Source organism: Lithobates pipiens, unplaced genomic scaffold (genome assembly GCF_037356315.1).
Source record: "Lithobates pipiens isolate NorthernLeopardFrog02 unplaced genomic scaffold, aLitPip1_a1.2 Scaffold_8, whole genome shotgun sequence".
NCBI lineage: Eukaryota > Metazoa > Chordata > Amphibia > Anura > Ranidae > Lithobates > Lithobates pipiens.
Window position 1 is genome coordinate 62,790,206 of NW_027507903.1, and position 16,091 is coordinate 62,806,296.

A 16,091-nucleotide genomic window follows, 5' to 3' on the forward strand; every position below is an offset into this window, starting at 1 on the left:
CTGGCACCCCCCCCCCCCACCTTAAAATGTAAAAACACCCCACTGTGCCCCCTGCATACCTCTGCATCCTTCAATATCTTTTTGTCACTACTGTGTACCCCCCTCTCCACAACTGCACCTCTGGACCCCTTTAAATTACACAGCACCCTGCACCTCTGGGCCCCTTTACATTACACAGCACCCTGCACCTCTGGACCCCTTTACATTACACAGGACCTTGCACCTAAGGACCTCTTTACATTACACAGCACCCTGCACCTCTGGACCCCTTTACATTACACAGCACCCTGGACCCCTTTACATTACACAACACCCTGCACCTCTGCACCCCTTTACATTACACAGCCCCTCACAGCTCTGGACCCCCTGCATGTTACACAGACCCCCTACAGTGCAGACCCCCCTCCCTACCGTACAGACCCCCCATCTACAGTGTAGACCCCCCTACAGTACAGACCCCCCTACAGTACAGAATCCTCCCCTACAGTGCAGACCCTCCTACAGTACAGACCCCTCCACCCTACAGCGCAGACCCCCCCTACAGTACAGACCTCTCCCCCCTACAGTACAGAATCCTCCCCTACAGTAAGACCCCCCCTACAGTACAGACCCCCTACAGTGCAGGATCCTCCCCTACAGTGCAGGATCCTCCCCTACATTACAGAATCCTCCCCTACAGTGCAGGACACCCCCCTACAGTAAAGAACACCCCAACAGTGCACAGACCCCCCTAACAATACAGCCCTCCTACAGACCCATACCTCGGAACACACACGGAGAGCCCAAGGCAGTGGCATTGCAGGGGGGAGGTGCGAGCAGCACCCGAGTGACATCTGTCAGCTCAATAATCCAGGACCCGGTGAACAATCCCCTTCTCTTTGTGGTCGCGTCGCGCCATTCTGATCAGTCTCGGCAGCAGCTGTCACTCACAGTCGAGTAGAGTGAAGCCGCCTCCCCCTCCTCTATGTCTACACAGTGCTGTGCATGCAGGAGGAGGGGGAGGAGGCTTCACTCTGCTCGGCTGTGAGTGACAGCCGCTGCCGAGACTGATTAGAATGACGCAACCACAGAGAGAAGGGGATTGTTCACCGGGTCCCGGATCACTGAGCCGACAGGTGTCGCTCCACCCTGCAATGCTGCCCACTGCCAGTGCATCAGGCTCTCTCTGTGTGGTTTTCCTAACCCGTGGCCGCAGCACTGTCTCCTCTTCAGTTGTGGAGGGGCAGGGTGCTGGCCTGACACCCCCCCCCCCAGTGTTGTGTGGCACCCGGGGCGGCCCACTCCCCCGCCCCCCACTTAGTACGCCACTGGTCTCCGACTGCATCCGAGCGGCTCTGAGTGCTCTCCTAGTGTTTCTGAATGTACGCCCCCCCACCTCTGGTTATATGCGGTACTGCATATACTAGCAGTGCCACTGGAATGGATTATCTGAGCTTTGGATTACAAGCATTCTTCTGGAACTAATTATGCTCGTAATCCAAGGTACCACTGTATTTAGTTTATAGGGCTATTATATTCATTTTGATGGAGTCCACATTTTTTTTAAATAAAACCTTGAATTTTATAATAATGCCTTTGTGTTTCTGACTGTCTGCTGAGGCTGTGTGGAATAGTATTCGTACTCCCTGTAGATTGCTGGACTCTACTGGTGAATAAATGAGGGAAGGGGTGAAGCCTGTTGAGCTGCTGCAGAGAGGCCGCTGCTTCCATGCATAAAAATAGCCACACTCTCTGTAGCTTAAAACTGGGGGAGAGGTGTTGCACTGCTGCTGGGGAGAGGTGTTTGCACTGCTACTGGGGAGAGATTTTACAGTATACAATGATATGACTATTATAATTTAGGTTTTGGAACAGTTTTCATGCCAATGAGTTAATATTTTTTTTAACTACAATTAGACCCCTTTCAGATGGAGCAGATCTGTCCAAGTGAAATCCGCCTGCTCAGTGGGGGATCTCTCCGCTGATTCTGCTGAGCAGCCAGATGACACAGTCTGCTTTCCTCTATGGGGGGGTCAGATGAAAACAGACTGCATGTCCGTTGCCATCCAATCCGCTGGACGGAAGGCGAATGTATCACCATAAGTCTGTTCTTAGAGGATTTTATTGGATCCGCTGACATCCGCCTCCACATAGAGAACAATGGGTGATCTGATCCGGTCCACCTAAAAAACTGACAGGCGGAACTTGTTGTGAACGGGGCCTTAAACTACAGTATGTATGGAAAAATCTTGTTAGCTGTGACAACCAGCTTCCAACTGTCATTTTTGGGGTGATATCAGATGAGCAATTCTGCTAGAGACAAATCATCAGTGGCAGGATTGCTAAAGTGGCTTCCTGTCTATCCCTATGGAATTGTTTCCCTGTAGCCAGATGCCGTTAGATGTCATTCTGTCGCTGCCTGGAATGCTGCTTGATCTCGACTGCTAGTGTTAGGAGCAACATCTTGCTGCCTCAGCCACAGAGGGATACATTTGATAGGGACAAATAAGCAGCAACTCGCTGCTGCTGGCAAATTTGATAAATTATCAGTGGCAGGATTGATGGCGGCAGAGTTGCCTGTCTGACATCAGCCTTAGGGTCCACATTTATGAGAGGTCTAAAAGAGATAATTGGTACTGTCATTTGTAAGGATCTGCCTAAAGATTCCAGAGTTCTGAGGACTTGATTCCCTGGAATTGGCTGTGGGGTATTGGGTTTGGCCAACTAAAAGTAGCCGGATAGTATACAATGGATGTGGTGAGCAGCTGTTACCAGTTAGTGTATAAGGTATTCAAATAAACCTGTAGCCAGACTATGGACGTGTTTAAATTTTTTCAAAGCAACCCTGTCACCATAAAAAAATTAATAAAAAAACATAAAAAAATATGCCTTATGCCTCGTACACACGATCAAACAATCCAGTCGAAAAGTCAATCCCCCCGTGTGTGGGCTCCGGCGGACTTTTTTTACCCAAAAGTCCGGTGGACTAAGAAAGTATTTTTGCACTCCAATCTGTCCGCCGGATTCGCATTTCGGCAGACAATCCGGCCGTGTGTGTGCCAGTCCGCCGTACTTTTGAAATGAATGGACTTTTTCCACCCGGAGAAAAGTCCGCTCATTTTCAGCGCGTCTCCAGGTAGCCAGGGCCAGCGAAGGAGGCGTCGCTGGCCCCGTCACCTGGTATGGACTTAAAGGGGAATCCCTACGCCAAAAAATGCGGCGACAGAAGACCGGGCCACCGCTTGTAAAAGAGCTAGAAGAAGGCGTGGTGGCCCAGCAAGAAGAACCGAAGAGGGGGACAAGACCCCCGAAGTCAGAAGAAGAGGGCGGCGGCGAAGAAGAAAGCCGGGCTCCTCCGCTAGTAAAAGAGCTAGCAGAAGATAGCGGAGGAGTCCGGCAAGAAGACCCCCGAAGATGGACAGAAGACCCCCGGAGCTGTGCAATAAACTATTTTAACCCTTGTGTGTTGTGTTTTTTTTTTTCACAGGTGAATGGGTAGGGGTACATTGTACCCCATACTCATTCACATAGGGTGGGGGGTCGGTATCCGGGGGCCCCCTTATTAAAGGGGGCTCCCGGTTTCCGATAAGCCCCCCCGCCCGCAGACCCCGACAACCAACAGCCAGGGTTGTCATAAAGAGGCCCTTGTTCTCATCAACATGGGGACAAGGTGCTTTGGGGTGGGGGGGCCGCGGTCAAAATGAGCGGACTTTCCTCCACGTGTGTGGGTGAGTCCGTTCATTTCAAAAGTACGGCGGATAGTCCGGCGGACTTAGTACGCCGTATTAGTCCGCTGAAAAAGTGCCGTGTGTGGGCAAGTAGCTCGTTCGGAAAGTCTGACGGACAGTCCGGCGGAAAGTCCGCCAGACTAAGTCCGCCGGATAGTCTGCTATGTGTGTACGCGGCATTATACTTACCTGTCAATGGGCAGCAAGTGAAATCTTTGCTTTTTTTTTAATGAGCTACAGGCACCACTGCTATCAAACACTTCTTGGTGTGTCCCTCGTTAGGTGCTGCTGTTCCTCCATTTGCCACTACGTCACTAAAAACACAATGGTGACATAGTGGCCAGCAGGAGGAACCACAGCAACATCCCTGGATTCCCACACCCTACCCCTACCCTCTTCTGGGAAAGGTTCATAGAATCCTGTACAAGCTGGGTCTTTCAGCCAAGATTTTACAAAGGACAGCTGTAAAATAGCAGAACGGTATTAAATGTCCGACAAGACTTTGTGTATGCTTGAAGCTCATATATAACTGTAGGCAGGTATTTGCAAGTATTGCTGTTGCTCAGTTAGCAAGTTCTTAGGCTGCTCAGAAGGGAAGGATTTAAATTATGCTTTAGACCCCTTTCACACTGAGGTGCTTTACAGGCGCTACAGTGCTAAAAACAGCGCCCGTAAAGTGCCGCTCCTGTCTCTCCAGTGTGAAAGACCGAGTACTTTCACACTGGAGCGGTGCGCTTGCAGGACGTTAAAAAAACTCCTGCAAGCAGCATCTTTGCAGCACTCCTAAAGCCCCCTGCCCATTGATATCCTATTGAGATAGTGCGTGCTGTGTGCCTGCTCTGTACCCAGTACATACCGCTATTATCCACCTACATAGCTGTTCTCTATTTGGGCCCGATTGACATCTGCTGGAGTTATTGGAAGTTGTGTGTGCCTCCAGCACAGCACAGTATACAGCTGTATATACCCCTTTAACTCTGCTGTTTTCTTGTTATTGTCTGCGTGCCCTGACCGCAGTATACACCGTGATATTCACCTCACCTATATAGCTAGTGGTCCATCTTTAACAATAGAGCTTGCAGTCAGCAGTGTCACTCAGGAGATAGTGCGTGCTGTGTGCCTGCTCTGTACCCAGTACATACCGCTATTATCCACCTACATAGCTGTTCTGTATTTGGGCCCGATTGGCATCTGCTGGAGTTATTGGAAGTTGTGTGTGCTTCCAGCACAGCACAGTATACATCTGTATATACCCCTTTAACTCTGCTGTTCTATAAAAAAGGCATCTGCAGGAGTTAGTGGGTGTTGTGTGCCTCCAGCACAATATAAACTACCCAACTACTGTTTTACCCAACTCCCTTCAGGCCATTACCATGTCTGGAAGGCCAGCAAGGAGAGGCAGACAGGCGCGAGCCGATAAAAGAGGGCAAGCAGGCTCTGTGTCTAGAGACAACAGTGCTGGTCGGGGACGCGGTGCATTGTCATCAGCACGTGGCCATGGGACATGCTTGTCCTTCTTTTCTGCAGCTGGACATGTTGAACCGCAACATGCCAACGACTTGGTAGAGTGGATGACCAAGCCCTCTTCATCCTCCTCATCCTCTCTCACCCAGTCTCAGGGTAGTAGAAAAGCAGCTGCCAACACATCGTCGTCCCTCCTCTCAATGTCATCATCAGTGACTCCTTCCCTAGACCCACCACGTCCTCCTGAGGAGTCTCCTGAACTCTTTGAGCACAGTGTTGGGTACATGCTCCAGGAGGATGCCCAGTGTTTGGTGGGCTCTGATGATGACACTCAGCTAGAGGAAGGCAGTAGCGTGAGCACAGAGAGAGGGGATGCTCAAGAAGGACAGCAATCTGGCAGTAATGTTCCACAAGCTGCAGCATACTGCCAGGTTTGCTACAGCGATGAAGAGGGAGGGGATGATGAGGGCACTGACTCCACATGGGTGCCTGGAAGGAGGGAGGAGGAGGAGGAGGAGGAGGAGGAGGAGGCACATGTCCAACGAGGCAGGATGCCCTCCGGGGGCCAGCTTAGGGGCAGCACACCGACTGAATCACACCGCAGAGCTCCGCCTGCGCAGAGCGCTTCCTCTGCGCAGAGCGCTTCCTCTGCGCGTTATTCTAAAAGTTCTTTGGTGTGGGCCTTTTTTGAGACGAGTGCATCAGATCGCACCGCTGCTATTTGCAACATATGTCTCAAGCGTATCTCACGTGGCCAAAACATCAGCCGCTTGGGCACCACATGCTTGACCAGACATATGTTGACCTGCCATGCAGCTCGTTGGCAAGCATACCTCAAAGACCCACACCAAAGAACAAAGCGGACCTCTCCTTGCTCCTCATCAGCTGGCATCTCCAACCCCACTAGACCTTCAGTCCTCTCTGAAACCTGCTCTGAGAGGAATGAAGGTGTAGAATTAGGTGTGTCACAGCCAAGTGCTTCCGGGAACTCTGCTAGTGGTACATCCACGTCCGATTATAGCAGACAAATGTCCCTGCCCCAGCTGCTGGACCGGCGGAAGAAATTTACTCCCAGCCATCCACATGCCCAGCGGTTGAATGCTAGCTTGGCTAAATTGCTAGCACTTCAACTGCTGCCTTTTCAGTTGGTAGATTCGGCCCCCTTCCGTGAGTTTGTACAATGTGCGGTTCCTCAGTGGCAGGTCCCCAAACGCCACTTTTTCTCACGGAAGGCAATTCCGGCTCTCTACCGGCATGTGGAAGGCAATGTCCTTGCCTCGCTGGACAGGGCGGTCAGCGGTAAGGTGCATATTACCGCTGACTCATGGTCCAGCAGGCATGGACAGGGACGTTACCTGTCTTTCACGGCCCATTGGGTCACTCTTCTGGCTGCTGGGAAGGATGCAGGACAAGGTGCAGTAGTATTGGAGGTTGTTCCGCCACCACGCCTCCAAAATGCTACTATTGGTTGTGACACACCTCTCTCCTCCACCCCCTCCTCTTCTTCTTCCTCCACGGCCTCTTCCAGTGCTCTGTCCTCAGAACCAGCGGTGCTCCGTAGGCGTTGCAGGGGCTACGCAAGTACGCAGGCAAAACGATGCCATGCCGTGCTTGCGCTGGTTTGTTTGGGGGACAGGAGCCACACTGGGGCGGATGTTTTGTCAGCTCTGCAGGGGCAGGCCGAGAGGTGGTTGACGCCACGCCAGCTTAAGCCAGGAATGGTGGTTTGCGACAATGGCACCAACCTCCTCTCCGCCCTCCGACAGGGACAACTGACCCATGTGCCCTGTGTAGCTCACGTCCTTAACCTGGTGGTGCAGCGGTTCTTGGGCAGGTACCCCGGCTTACAGGATGTCCTGAAACAGGCCAGGAGAGTCTGTGTGCATTTCCGCCGATCATTTAATGCCTGTGCTCGGCTGGCTGAGCTCCAAAAGGAGTTGAACCTGCCCAAGAACCGCCTTATATGTGACATGCCCACCAGATGGAACTCAACATTGGCCATGCTGCAGCGGCTGCACACGCAGCAGAGGGCCATCAATGAGTACCTGTGCGACTACGGCACCAGGACAGGGTCAGGAGAGCTTGGTTTTTTCTCACCACGCCAGTGGGGCATGATCAGGGATGCATGCACTGTCCTGTCACCGTTTGAGGAGGCCACAAGGATGGTGAGCAGTGACAGTGCATGCATCAGTGACACTATACCTCTTGTCCACCTCTTGGAGCATACGCTGCGTGGAATAATGGACAGGGCACTTGAGGCAGAACAGAGGCAGGAAGAGGAGGACTTCCTTGCCTCTCAAGGCCCCCTTTATCCAGACAGTGTTCCTGCTGTGCCACCCATCACACAGGAAGAGGGTGAGGAGGAGGAAGAGGAGGAGGAGGATGATTGTGTCAGCATGGAGGTGGAGGCTGGCACTCAGCATCAGCAGCAGCAGTCTTATAGGGATGATTTACAGTCCCAAGAAACACGTGGACTTGTACGTGGCTGGGAGGAGGTAGCTGCGGATCATGTTGTCCTTAGTGACCCAGAGGACTCCGGACCGAATGCCTCAGCTAACCTACGCTGCATGGCCTCCCTGATCCTGCAAAGCCTGCGGAAGGATCCTCGTATTCTTCGGATCAAGGAGAGGGACCATTACTGGCTGGCCACTCTCCTTGATCCACGGTACAAGGGTAAGGTTGCCGACCTTATCTTGCCATCGCAGAGGGAGCAGAGGATGAGACATCTCCGGGAGGCCTTGCAGAAAGCTCTGTGCAACGCGTTCCCAGAGACTGGGAGGTCACAAACTCCTGGTCCTGGACAACGTGTTGCTGAGGCATCAGTCAGAAGGAGCGGTGGAGAAGGTGGCCGTCTGACTGATGCGTTCAGACAATTTTTTAGTCTGCAGCCCCAAGGTATGATTGGTTCCAGCACCCATCGCCAGCGTCTAATTTACATGGTGCAGGAATACCTAGGGGCAAGGTCAGACTTGGACACCTTTCCCACTGAAAATCCTCTGGCTTACTGGGTCTTGAGGATGGATCACTGGCCAGAGCTTGCACAGTATGCAATTGAGCTCCTGGCCTGTCCTGCATCCAGCGTTCTTTCGGAACGCACCTTCAGTGCTGCTGGTGGCTTCGTTACCGATCACAGGGTGCGCCTGTCCACCGAATCAGTTGATCGACTGACCTTCATCAAGATGAATCAGTCTTGGATCACCCACAGCTACCAAGCACCTGAAGCTGATGTAACCGAATAATTTTTTTTGAAATACCACATCCCTTCAAGACTGCCTATGCTGATGCTGAGTGACTGTCCTGTTATGTTGATTGTCTATCCTCTTCCTCCTCCGCTGATATGTTGGAAGAACATTTTTGGTTCTGGGTGATGCCAGCAGCCCAATTTTTCTGCCCCTGTTTAACAGGGGTGTTTAAGTACAATTTTTGATGCAATGCTTTGCAGCAGGGCTAATTCCTGCAATAAAACTAGAGTGTATGGCAGAGGTTGCAGTGTGATGGCACCAGTGCCTAAGGCCCAATTTTTCTGCCCCTGTTTAACAGGGGCGTTTAAGTACAATTTTTGATGCAATGCTTTGCAGCAGGGCTAATTCCTGCAATAAAACTAGAGTGTATGGCAGAGGTTGCAGTGTGATGGCACCAGTGCCTAAGGCCCAATTTTTCTGCCCCTGTTTAACAGGGGCGTTTAAGTACAATTTTTGATGCAATGCTTTGCAGCAGGGCTAATTCCTGCAATAAAACTAGAGTGTATGGCAGAGGTTGCAGTGTGATGGCACCAGTGCCTAAGGCCCAATTTTTCTGCCCCTGTTTAACAGGGGCGTTTAAGTACAATTTTTGATGCAATGCTTTGCAGCAGGGCTAATTCCTGCAATAAAACTAGAGTGTATGGCAGAGGTTGCAGTGTGATGGCACCAGTGCCTAAGGCCCAATTTTTCTGCCCCTGTTTAACAGGGACATGTAATTACAATTCTTGATATAATATTTCACAGGAGGGCCCCTTCCTGTGCCCACCCAGAGTAACTGTGAGGACTTATAGTGTTGTGGCACCAGCACCACAACCACCAAAGGTCAATTTTTCTACCACTGTTCAACAATGGCATGTAATTACAATTCTTGATATAATCGTTCACAGCAGGGCGCTCCAGCGGCCACCAAGAGTCACTTTGAGGGCTTACAATGTTGTTGCAAAACCAACACCTTGTTCCGCCATTTCTGCAGAGCATATAGGGCAGGCCCCTACTTTCAAACATCCAATTTACAAACATCTCCTACTTGCAAACGGAAGGAGACAACAGCAAGTGAGATGAAAAAAGATGGACGACAAAACAAATTATACAGGGGTGATAACCCTTCCCTATGTTTTCCAAAAAGCTTAAAGATATTTTTTTTGACTGGAGCTACACTTTAAAAATGTACCGCTTGAAAATGACAAACAGATTCAACTTAACACAACAAACCTACACAGTCCCTGTCTTGTTTGCACCGCCTGTATACTGCTGTTCTGAGTATATAGGGCCTGGGGGCCACACGCATTTCCTTTTTTTAATATGGGTACGGGGTTCCCCTTAATATGCGTACAAGACCCAAATAGGCTGGTAATGGGCAGGGAGGGCTACCCATGCCATTTTTCTGAATGATTTTCAACCATATTACAGGAACCAGATATAACATTAAAACCGCAAGCAGTTTTAAATGGTGTTATTTCCGTTTAATGTCATTTTGTGCAGGGACTGTTCTAAACACGGGAAACACGTGGCACTTCACAGGCATACTATAGACACCCCCCAGGCACCATATTTAAAGGAATATTTCACTTTTTTTTTTCACTTTAATCGTCATTAAAATCAGTGCTCCCGCCAAAACGGTAGTTTTTAAAACTTTTTTTTGCAGTGACCCATGTCCCCTGAGGCAGGAGGCAGATCGCCAAACCCTTTTTAGCACACTATCTTTCATATTAGCCGTTAAAATTAGCACTTTCCAATTCGAACGTTCGAGTCCCATAGACTTCAATGGGGTTCTAACGTTCGTGCCGAACGCGGGGGTCGTTCGCAAGTTCTGGTGCGAACCGAACCGGGGGGTGTTCGGCTCATCCCTAGATAGGACTCTGATCACGGACTTTAAGAACTGTTACCTGATAAAGGTATGCACTGGGCAGCTTATTGTTGATAATTAGAGGAGAACATTGCTGAACGTACAATATGCTATTGAACTGTACCTATCAGTATGCTCAGTAAATCTTTATCAACTGTTTACTGCCTGGTCTGAAGTTATATAAAGGGGTGCATGGAGGTACATGGTGTATTGAAAGACCAGGGTCTGTAAAGCACATATGGACAAAGAGGTAGGAATGGAAGGCCACCACAAAGGGTTCACACAGCAAAGGAGTTGGCGGGAAGAGTGTAGTTGCTATGGGTAACCATGAACTGGTAGGAATGTAATAGCAGCCAGACAGTGAAGGGTGGTAGCAGGCATGGGTGACAGGTCCTGGCTCTCTTTAGCGGTTGGTGCCCCAAGAGTATTCAGAACCAAACTCGTGGTACACTAATGCACCAAGGACCTAGCTGCATGGTATGGGAGAGCTGAAGGAGGTAATTAAGTGCATGCATGAGGTCCGCTCAGTGCAGGCCGTTACCCCATTCTGTCACTGGGAGTGAGGTGGCAGAGGAAAGCTGGACTGGCTGAGCAGGACACAAGCACAGCGGTGTCACCCTCTAAATCAGGGGTGCCCAACCTTTTAAATAGCGAGGGCCACTTAAGTAAGGTGACCAGATTTTTTAAATGAAATCCGGGGACATATTTCTTTTTTTTACTAGTAAGGGCAGCAGTCAGTGACTCGTAGCGGGACTGCGATATTGGGGTGGACAAATCAGACACTAATGCCGTGTATACACGTCTGGTTTTCCCGTTGGAATAAACTCTGAAGGTTTTTCCGACGAAGTTCCGACTGACTTCCGCTGAAACTGTCTTGCCTACACACGATCACACCAAATTCCGACCATCTAGAACGCGGTGACGTACAGCATATACGACGGGACTAGAAAAAGGAAGTTCAATAGCCAATAGCTGCCGTCTCGTACTTGCTCAGAGCATGCGCCGTTTTTGGTCTGTCGGAACAGCATACAGACGAGCGGTTTTCCCGATAGGAATTGCTTCAGTCAGAAATATTTAAAACATGTTCTATTTCTAGGTCCGTCAGGATTTTCGAAAAAAAAAAGTCAAATGAGGCCCATACACGATGGGAATATCCAATGAAAAGATTCCGTCTGACTTTTTCTGTCAGACATTCCGCTCGTGTGTACGTGGCATTAGTGACACTTTTGACACTTTGTGGGAACCAGTGACACTAATACAGTGATCAGTGCTAAAAATATGTACTGTCACTGTACTAATGACACTGGCAGGGAAGGGGATAACATCTAGGGCAATCAATGGGTTAAATGTGTGCTTAACAAGTGTTCTCAATGTGGAGCAGGTGATTTTACTAATGGAAAACATAGATCACTGTACCTGCTTTGCAGGAACACAGGATCAATGTCTTCCATACTGACAGATTGGTGAACTGCCTTGTTTACATAGGCAGACCACTAGTCTGCTGGATCCGCTGATTGAATCTGACACCCATAAACACAGGATCAACGCAGTGCGACCCCCTGTAGCAGTAAATCAGCTATCAGGCAATCAGCAACTGGTTAAGATCATCAGCATTATGATAACTCACAGGCAGCGGGCACTCTATCATGGCTCTGGCTGGCTCTGTCACAGTGTGTCACATAATATTAACAAATTAATGGGGAGGGCAACTACATGGCAAATGAGGTTCAATGTAGAAAAATGTAAAATAATGCATTTGGGTGGCAAAAATATGAATGCAATCTATACACTGGGGGGAGAACCTCTGGGGGAATCTAGGATGGAAAGGGACCTGGGGGTCCTAGTAGATGATAGACTCAGCAATGACATGCAATGCCAAGCTGCTGCTAACAAAGCAAACAGAATATTGGCATTAAAAAGGGGATCAACTCCAGAGATAAAACGATAATTCTCCCACTCTACAAGACTCTGGTCTGGCCGCACCTGGAGTATACTGTCCAGTTCTGGGCACTAGTCCTCTGGAAGGATGTACTGGAAATGGAGCGAGTACAAAGAAGGGCAACGAAGCTAATAAAGGGTCTGGAGTATATTAGATAAGAGGAAAGGTTGCCAACACTGAACTTATTCTTTCTGGAGAAGAGACGATTGAGAGGGGATATGATTTCAATATACAAATACCAAACTGGTGACCCCACAATAGGGGTAAAACTTTTTCGGCCACTCATTAAAATTAGAAGAAAAGAGGGTTCATTACTGTAAGAGCAGCAAGGATGTGGAATTCCCTTCCACAGGTGGTGGTCTCAGCGGGGGGGGGGGGGCATCGATAGTTTCAAGAAACTATTAGATAAGCACCTGAATGACCACAACATACAGAGATATACAATGTAATACTGACATATAATCACACACATAGGTTGGACTTGATGGACGTGTGTCTTTTTTCAACCTCACCTACTATGTAACATGGCTGCTGGGTGCTGATTTTGGTAACTTCTGACCAATAAGTGCTGCTGTCTTTGAGTTCTGATACCATCCATTATGCCAGAGAAACAGACACAGTGCAAAGTAGTCTATTCACAGACACCCCCAAAGCACACCTGTGTTGAGGCCTTGAAGGCACTGGCAGCCCCACGATTGGATCTGCTTCCCCTCTATTCCTGCTGCTGGACATCGTCAGCTGAGCTCAGCTGCCTCTCTCTGCCAGGTGCCACCTCCGCCTGCCTCACAGCCTCTCAGCTCTCACTCTCCGGGCCCCAGCTACTACTGGGTGGGGAGCGGAGGAAAATGACTGTCGGGGAAGGCAAGGAGATAATCAGGCAGGCGGCTGGCCGGGATTTGAGCCAAGGCAGAATAACATGTGAGCGGAGCTGAATGGGCATGTGCCGGAAACTGAAGAAATAGTCCATCCACTCTGACCAGCACATCATCATCAGAAAGGGACACAGATAATGGAAAAAATACACCCCTTAAGCTAGTAGGACCTGGGGGGGGGGGGGGGTGTAATTCAGAATTTGTTTTTTTTATTCTGCACTGACTGTCTTTGAAAATTGCCCCAGCTCCTGTTGAAGTCAAATCCAGGGACAAAACCGGGGACAGACTTGGTCCGGGGACAGTGTCCTCAATCCGGAGACTGTCCCCTGAAACCGGGGACATCTGGTTACCCTACACTTAAGCAACTTAGTAACCAGCCGCGGGCCACAATGAGTAGAGCGAGCAGATGTCAGGTCCATGTCCACCCTGCATATGCAGAGCAGACAGACATGGTTCGCTCTACTCTATAGGCCTTCTGATCTGATCTGCCATGATGGAATGGGACGGATCCCCCTCTTCTGTGTTTTTTTTTTTTGTTTTTTTTTGGACCGGATCGGAGGTAGGTGGGTATATACGCCCACAAGTCTGTTTACATCTGTGGCTCAATAGAGGTGAACAGAGGGTCTGATTGGGTCAGACCGATCATGCTAAAGGGGCCTAATGCTGCTTTCACACTGACGTGCTGTGGTTTACCTGTACTGCAAGTGCAGTGCAGTACACCTTTGGCTTTCCTGCGGGTTAGCTGCACTTTGCCTTAGGCCCCTTTCACACATGCGGACTGTATGTCCGTATTTCATCCATCCGTTTGCGGATGAAATACGGACATACATGCATCCCTATGGGATAGCGGGTGTCTGCGGATGAACATCCGCAGACACACGATATCGTCCAATTCTGCAGATGGAGGAAAATCCTATTTTTCTATCTGTCTGCAGAGCAGATCAGATGAACACGGACAGACGGTCCATGTTCATTCAATCCCCCATAGAGGAGAGCGGAGAGCTGACAGTTATCCGCCGGCTCAGCGGGGACAAATGGAGCGATCCCCGCTGAGCAAGCGGATCATCACGGGGCGGATCATTACTGATCCGTCCTGTGTGAAAGGGGCCTAAGACTTCTATTATATCCTGCAGGTGTGGTGCACTTTCTGAAAACTCATCACACCTGCAGGTAATAACAGAAGTCTATGGCTCAGTGCAGGTAACCCACAGGTGTTCTGCCCTGCACCTGCGGATCAGTTTGAAAGCAGCCCAGTAACCCCTGCAGAAGAGATATGCCCATATATACACTGTGATTTTAGTAATAAACTGACCTTTAATAACAGTCTTCCATTCAGGTATTGCTGGCTGTTGATGTCCCAGTGCATTTGGTATCACTCTGCCTGTACCAGGAGGCGGCGCTACACAGGAAGCATCGATTTATGCAGCTCTGTAGCCACTTTTCTCTACCGCTGGCTTCATTAAAGCGGGAGTCCGCCGGGACTCCGCATTTTTTTTTTTTTTTAAAGCCAGCAGCTACAAATACTGCAGCTGCTGACTTTTAAAATAAGGACACTTACCTGTCCAGCGCGCCCGCGATGTCGGCACCCGAAGCCGATCTCTAGATCGTCTCTCGGGTCCTGCCGCCGCCATCTTGGGTATGGGAATCAGGAAATGGAGCCTTTCGGCTTCATTTCCCGGTTCCCTACTGCGCATGCGCGAGTCGCGCTGCGCAATAAGGACTGTCCCCGCTGCCTCTGGGATCTGTGTGTTTCCCAGCAGGCAGCGGGGCACTTGCGGAAAGGGGCGGGCACTTGCGGAAAGGGGCGTAATCTACGCCCCTTTCCGCAGAGAGCTATCCCGGAAGTGGGTGCAGATACCTGTACTGTACAGGTATCTGCAACCCCCTCCCACCTGAAAGGTGCCAATTGTGGCGCCGGAGGGGGGGAGGGTTCCGATGAGCGGAAGGTCCACTTTAGGGTGGACCTCCGCTTTAACAACACTGATGCTCTGGGATGGTGAGTCAGCAATCCAGAATCTGGGCTTGCCAACCCGCCATTAGAGTAAAGGAGGTCGACGGCAACATCAGAGGGCTCTGCGGGCCACATGTGCCCCCCGGGCCACTGGCTGGGCACCCCTGCTCTAAATGCTACATTCTGGAAGACAAGGTGTGCAGCATATGGGACAGTGTGTGTCACAAGAGGATCAGGCATGTGGTTTTACAGCTGCACAAGGTGTACAGCTCACTTCTAGCCCGGGGTTCTGTCTTTATGTTGAGTTCACATGCCCCGCCTGGTCCCGGGCATTACTCCAAAGGGAGAAGAGTGCAGGGCAATTAGGTCCCACCCCCATACTTTCATTGTGTAGCTACAGTATAGTACCTGGGTATCTTTGCAGTGTTGATCTACAGTAAAAAAATATATATAATTGCACAATTTATAGGCACTGCAATCTTTCTAAAATCTCCCACTTCTAATACCACATCTAAGATAATAAAATAAAATCCAACCCCCCTAGACATTCATGTTTCATAAGGAAAGTCCCGATAACTGGTCTCCATACCACAATGGACAAGGATTTCCTAAATATGGTTAACTTAAAGTGGAGGGCCACCCTGAAAACAAAAAAAATATAAAAAATTACAAAAAAATATAAAAAAAAAAAAAATGAAAAAAAATTTTTTTTTTTACTTACCAGAAATGCCTGTTGCTAGGCACTTTCTCCTAATCTTCCTCTTCCTCCTCCGCGGAGATCTTCTGTCTTCTGTCTTCGTCGTGGCGTCTTCTGGGTAATGAGTCGCGCTGTGTTCTGGGAACTGTGTGTTCCAGAACACAGCGCGTCCCATTCAGAAAGCGCTGCGGGACTCGCGCATGCGCAGTAGCTGCGGGACTCGCGCATGCGCAGTAGGAAACGGGCAGTGAAGCCGTAAGACTCCACTGCCTGTTTCCCTTACAAGGAATGGCAGCACCGGGACCCGAGAGCCGAGGGACGGGTCGGCCTCGGGCGGCCGACATCGCGGGCACCCTGGACAGGTGAGTGTGTT

The 16,091-nt window shown here is 50.0% G+C and overlaps 1 long non-coding RNA gene across 1 annotated transcript in view; it reads left to right on the forward strand.

Annotated features, from left to right (window-relative positions):
* The first annotated feature begins 10,263 nt into the window (after nucleotides 1-10,263).
* The window catches only part of LOC143961334 (uncharacterized), a 128,403-nt gene continuing 122,575 nt past the window's right edge, over nucleotides 10,264-16,091 (forward strand). The window contains exon 1 of the long non-coding RNA XR_013270446.1: nucleotides 10,264-10,308. This is a non-coding gene — a long non-coding RNA (uncharacterized LOC143961334). The remainder of the gene's footprint in view (nucleotides 10,309-16,091) is intronic.